The sequence below is a fragment of the Octopus bimaculoides genome, chromosome 2 (genome assembly GCF_001194135.2).
Source record: "Octopus bimaculoides isolate UCB-OBI-ISO-001 chromosome 2, ASM119413v2, whole genome shotgun sequence".
Taxonomy (NCBI): domain Eukaryota; kingdom Metazoa; phylum Mollusca; class Cephalopoda; order Octopoda; family Octopodidae; genus Octopus; species Octopus bimaculoides.
In genome coordinates, this window is record NC_068982.1 from 3,838,534 (window position 1) to 3,845,437 (window position 6,904).

Genomic DNA, 6,904 nt, shown 5'->3' on the forward strand with positions numbered 1-6,904 from the left:
ATATATATATATATATATATATATACTTACAGATACATACACATATGTACATATACACACACACACACATATGTCACATTGTTATATATTATTAATATTCTCAAAGTATGCAAAATCAATAAGGATGTCCTGTTTATAGATTTTCAATATTTTCTCCACTAAATGAATATTTCAGTTGCAATAAAGCCTGTGATGAATGTAACAAACTCAGATATCTCTCTCTTTCTCTCGTATGGACTGATGTCTCCATGAGTTACTAAAACATCAATCCTCACCTTCACTTGCACAGAATAATAATTGATTGCACGGAATCATCATCACCATCGTTTAACGTCTGCTTTCCATGCTGGCATGGGTTGGATGGTTTGACTGAGGGCTAGCGAGCCAGAAGGTTGCACCAGACTTCAATCTGATCTGGCTGTGTTTCTACAGCTGGATGCCCTTTCTAACGCCAACGACTCCAAGAGTGTAATGGGTGCTTTGTATGTGCCACCAGCACGAGGGCCAGTCAGGTGGTACTGGCATCGGCCACACTTAAATGGTGTTCTTTAATAATAATAATAATAATGTTTCAGATTTTAGCACAAGGCCAGCAATTTTGAGGGGAGGGGCAAGTCAATTACATTGACACCCCCCCCCCTTCCTACATGATTTATACTTCAATTTACTGACACCAAAATGATAAAAGGCAAAGTCAACCTTGGGAGAATTCTGATTTCAAATTATTCCCTGGTTGACTTTGCCTTTCGTTCTTTCAGGGTTGATGGAATAAGGACCAGTCAAGCACTGGGGGTTGATGCAATCAACTAACCCTCCACCCCACACCAAATTTTTTCAGGCCTTGGGCTTATAGTGGAGCGGGTGGGGTAGAAAGGAAAAAGAAAAAATAATCCTTTCTACAATGGGCACATTTTTGTGGGGTGGGGACTAGTCAATTGCAGCGACCCCAGTGTTTCACTGGTACTCAATTTATCGACCCCAAAAGGATGAAAGGCAAAGTCGACCTTGGCACAATTTGAACTCAGAACGTAGAGCAGCAGATGAAATGCTGCTAAGCATTTCGCCCAGCATGCTACCGATTCTGCCAGCTCGCCGCCTTCAAAAAGAAAGAAAGTAATTATAATAATGATAAAAAATAAATTCCTACCAAATTTCGGTACCAGTTCTCAGTAGCTAAGCAACGTGAGAATTATAAAATTAAATACTGTCAGAAGTCCATAAAAACATTCCTCAAGAATTATGAAGTCTCTTCCATTATACAATGCAATGGTCATTTGAATATTTGCGGAAGAGATGAAAACGGCAAGTTTTCTATAAAAGAAGTTTCAGGAATTTTTTGTTTTTGTTGTTTCTTTTCTCTTTTTTGACTCAACTGAATAAGTTGTAATAATTGTCTGGATACAGTGAGAGATTGTGTAGCTGAGTTTCAGTGGATTGAAGCAATGTGGCCATAGAATATGTTCTTAGCTTGTCTAAATAACGGAGCTGCAAATGTCAAGATAAGATTTCCCCAGTAGAGCAATGCCAGTTTCATCAACTTTAACAACAACAAAAAATAGAAATAGAAAGAAAAAAAATCAACCATTTCTTGTATTAAGAAAGCACCAGTGCACCACACCTCCTCTAAACACAAGGGAGACCCAACTGGACCTTTCATGATTGCTCTGGATGTTGGGACTACAACCACTGAGGATGTCTCTTGGCAAAAACACATCCTTAACACAGCTAAGATTATATCTCAAAACCTGACCCTTCTCTTCAAGGCTAGAAAATATTCCAACCCCCCAACGGTCGCTGACACACTTCAAGGCTCAAAAGAAGCTAACAATGACGTACTGGTCCCCTATAGGGAACATCAGGCAGTACACTTGATGCCACCCCACTTTATTTTTTTCTGTGCATTATTCTATTTACTGTTCATACCCTTTCTGGGTACTTTTTCTGATGAGCTTTACTGCACCTGAGCACTGTATACAATAAATTCAGTATTATTATTATTATTACCTGTGTTTCTTAGAGCTGATTGGTTTTGTGCCTCTTCTACTCAGGTACCTCAACCCAATTGTCACCACCCTTGTTATGCCTCATCCTAACAACCCTACATTTACAGGTATTTCTCATGCTTCCATCCGAGGACATCAGTCCTTTGAAATCTTCCCTCACATGTCTTTCTTATCAGTTTAAATGGAACAATAATGACATCAGGTTTACAGGTCCCAAAGGACTTACAAAGGTCATGCACACTGTCCCTTTCTCCAGACTCAGTGGCCAAGACTTAAGACTGCATCCATCCTTGGTACGAAAGTTCCAGGGTTTTAAGGAGTGTGGAACCACCCTTTAGCTGTTACTGTTCCCAGGTTTACTCTGATCTGGAGTAACAGCACCTTTTAGGGTCCAAACATGCGTACAACCTGCTTCAAACCCAGGCTAGGTCTGCTCCAATAACTGATGGTGACTTGGTCAGTGAATTCTCAGTGGTGGTTCACAATCGACAGCAAGATGAACTGCTACGGATCACACTATCCCACAGTGTGGACCCCAAGTGTGACCAAGGACCACATGTGAACATGTATTCCCACCGAAACTCTGTACATGAACTCCACACCTCAACAACAAATGACGACAACAGCTACATGGTCCATACTGTCCGACACACCTGCTCTCCCAGTGAAGGCATTTGTCAAATTTGCTGGAGTGTTAGGGCTGGCTGTTGGATATGGTCAAATTTTCATGAGGGATGGGGGAGTACTCAGTGGTCGGAGCCAGCTCTATCCATCCCAGGTGAATACTACAAGTGTAAATACAAATAAATAAGTACATTATTTACATTCGACAGACATTTGTCCTTATCAAGTTTGTTGTTAACACGTTTTAGCTGATATACCCTCCAGCCTTCTTCAGGCGTCTTGGGGAAATTTGGAACCTGGGTTCTCATTCTCAAGGTATTTTTCAATGTTATTATTATTATTATTCAGGTCACTGCCTGGAATCGAACTCTTAACCACTACACCATATGCCTGTGAGCAATTACTGAATGAATTTTAGGGCTTGTAAGCCTAATATTTTCCTATCCTTCCTTAATACTGGTTCCCATATGCTGTTCATATCTGCACTCAGTCTGCTTAGGAGGTTGTTGTGTCCTAGCATATGGACTGCTTCTTTTAGTTTTCATATTTTCCAGTGGTGTTCTCTGTCTATTATTTTAAATCCATCCCACAGGGGGAGGTGGTCTCCATTTTTCCATACACGATCAGCTATACCAGATTTATCAATATCTCCTCGTGTCACAGCTTTGTGATGTTCCTCTACCTATATTTTGTAAATAATGTACATAATTCCTCATCTCTTAAATATAGAACTGCATTAAATAAATAAGTGCTGAATTTCTTGTAAGCAGAAATATTACCTGTCAATGCATGATCAAACCTATAGATATTTTCTTTTCTTTGAAATATTAATCAAACTTGATAAACTAAAACACATTGAATAAATACCCAGCTAAGAAACAATAAAATGCTTGTACCTGGTAGTCTAAACGCAAAGATCAATTTGTCTCAGAGAACATTTATTTAAAAAAAAAGACAAAGTTTGTCCTCAATGGAGTTGGCCAAGTGATCCTACCCCACCCCCAGCCCTAAAACCTCTAGCCTTGGCTGTATGAGTTGCGTTGAAGCCAACCAGGGGCCAACTGGAAATTTTGCAGAGTTCAAACTGCTTACACAAAACATCTTTTTTTGTCTTTCATTTGTTTCAGTCATTAGACTGTGGCCATGCTGGAGCAATGCCTGGAAGAATTCTAATCAAATGGATCGACCTTAATGCTTTTTTCAAGCCTAGTACATACTCTATCAGTCTCTTTTGCTAAACTACTAAATCAGAGAGACGTAAACACACCAACACTGGTCGTCAGGGATGAACTAGTATATAAATACGTGCAATGGGCTTCTTTCAGTTTCCTTCTATCAAATCCATTCACAAGGCTTTGGTCAGCCCAAGGCTATAGAAGAAGACACTTGGCCACAATCAAATGGTGCTTTTTACATGCCACTGGTACGGGAGCCAGCCAGGTGGCACTGGCATCGACCACGCTTGAATAGTGCTTTTTACATGCTGAAGAGTTGTATCAAGCTCCAGTTGTATGTTTTGGTATGGTTTCTATGGCTAGACGCCTTTCCTAATGCCAACCACTCTATAAAGTGTACTGGGTGCTCTTTTACATAGCACAGGTGCTTTATGTATGACCCTGGCACCAGTGCTTTTGTGCTTTTACGTGGCACCAGCAGGGTTGCCAAATAACGTATGACAATGTGCTATTAGTTGAGAGAGGGAATGGAACCAAGGGAAGTGTGCCAGGCAAGTGGTTGAGCATAATAGGGATGGGGGGCACACAGTAAGACTGAACCCAGAACCATGTGGTTGGGAAGCAAACTTCTTACCACACAGCCACACCTTTTAGTTTGGCCAGGGAGGAAGGAACTGCTCTGATGATCTTTACACCTCCTTCCTTCCATACCAGTGAAACTGCTGGAACTGATTTGGACAACTTTAAAAAATGGCATCAACAGGAAACTGGGAAGGGAAATACAAAGGGTTATTGTTCAGCCTCAGATCATCCCTAATCAAGAAGACCTCTAACGAAATGCATTCCAGCCATGACCATCCTGTCTTTATTTTAGTAAAGTGCAAAGAGCCCCAAGATCACTTTAGCCAACATCCATTCCTAAGATTCTGGGGTGTGATTTGCAGGAAATTTAGCTGCCATTTCTAGCAGGAAAAGCAACCAGCATACAGACTTAAATTTACAAGGGGTTAATATTGGTTTCAAGTTTTGGCACAATGCCAGCAATTTTGGTAGCAGGGCTAAGTCAGTTACATTGACCCCAGTGTTCAACTGGTACTTGTCACCATGTAGCCCCTTAACAATGGGTTTGCCCTTCGTCCTTTTGGGGGGTCAATAAAATAAGTACCAGATGAGCATTAGGGTCAAGGTAATCAACTCACCACCCCGCCACCAAAAAAAAAAAGCTGCTGGCCTTGTGCTGAAATTTGAAACCAGTATTTCAGACAGCAAGCTAGCAGAATCCTGAGCACATTGGGTAAAATGCTGAGCAGCATTTTGTCTGTCTCTACGTTGTGAGTTCAAATGCTACCCAGGCTGACTTTACCTTTCAGGGTGGATAAAATAAGTACCAGTTGTATACTAGGGTTGATGTAACCGACTTGGACCCACCTTCCCAAAAAAATATCCCTCAAATAACATCCTGCTGTTTTTAAGACAGAAAAATGTGGACGATAGAATGAAGAAAATTTTTATTTCATGATATTAAAGAGCGAAAGTAAATAAATAGTGAAGCCATTGTGGAGTTTTGTGTTTTCCACTTTAATACAATGTAGCTAAATTTTTAAGGGGGGGGGAGACAGTAAATATAGGCATAGGAGTGGCTGTGTGGTAAGTAGCTTGCTTACGAACCACATAGCTCCAGGTTCAGTCCCACTACGTGGCACCTTGGGCAAACCAAAGCCTTGTGAGTGGATTTGGTAGACGGAAACTCAAAGAAGCCCATCGTATATATATATATATGTATATATATGTGTGTGTTTGTGTGTCTGTGTTTGTCCCCCCAACATCGCTTGACAACCGATGCTGGTGTGTTTACGTCCCCGTAACTTAGCGGTTCGGCAAAAGAGACTGATAGAATAAGTGCTCCAATATGACCACAGTCAAATGACTGAAACAAGTAAAAGAGGGTAAAAAAGAATAAATACAATATTATTTGAAAAGAAGCTTAATTTTATCCTTGAAATACATAAATAATAGGGATCCTAGCAGGTAACATCATTTCTGAGACAAAAGTTTCATCTTGGCATTTCAAGTTTCTTCCAAGATGATTTCCCCCTTTGCATCATTCAGTTAAACCATCATCATCATCTTCATTGATTCAGGTTCATTTTTTTCCTCTCCATCTTTGCATGGATCGGGCAAGCCTTTTTCTGCCAGTGTCCTGACATTGGTTGCAGTCCATTTCCATTCTCCTGAAATCAATCTTCACCACCTCTTATAGATTTCTCTTCTTCAGCTTCAACATAACAAATCACTTTAACCAAGCTTAATTGTGGAATGGAAGCGATCGACGCCAATAAATGCTGAACCGTTGTGCGTCAATTGCTGACCTCAACCAAGATGATTACCGTCAGTGCAACCTAGTTGCCTGATAAAAAAACTGTTGTCATGGGGTGAATGTAGTTCTCAAGGAGATCCAATGTGACAAGGCTGGCCCCCTTTGAATTACAGGTACAACTCTTTTTTCTCCAGCTGAGTGTAAATGACTCCTAAATAAAACAATATTTGTTTCAAAATACAGTTTATAAAGTGTAACCCTTGCTAAACATACGCATGAACACATGTTATTCAATTTTACTTCACTGTAAATTCTATTAAAATTAGATTTTTCAATAAATACTTTATAAACCTGTTAATATTCTTTTTTACTCTAGACACAAAGTCCAAAATTTTGGGGGAGGGAGGCCAGTCGATTAGATCGACTCCAGTACACAACTGGTACTTAATTTATTGACCCCAAAAGGATGAAAGGCAAAGTCAACCTTGGCAGAATTTGAACTCAGAATGTAAAGACCGATGAAATACCACTGAACATTTCGCCCGGTGTGCTAATGTTTCTGCCAGCTCACCACCTTTCTAATATTCTCTTCTACTCTAGGTATAAGACCCAAAATTTTGGGGGAGGGGGACAGTCAATTAGATCGACCCGAGTATGCAACTGGTACTTAATTTATCGACCCCGAAAGGATGAAAGGCAAAGTTGACCTCGGTGGAATTTGAACTCAGAACCTAAAGAGAGACGAAATACTGCTAAGTATTTCGCCCGGTGTGCTAACGTTTCTG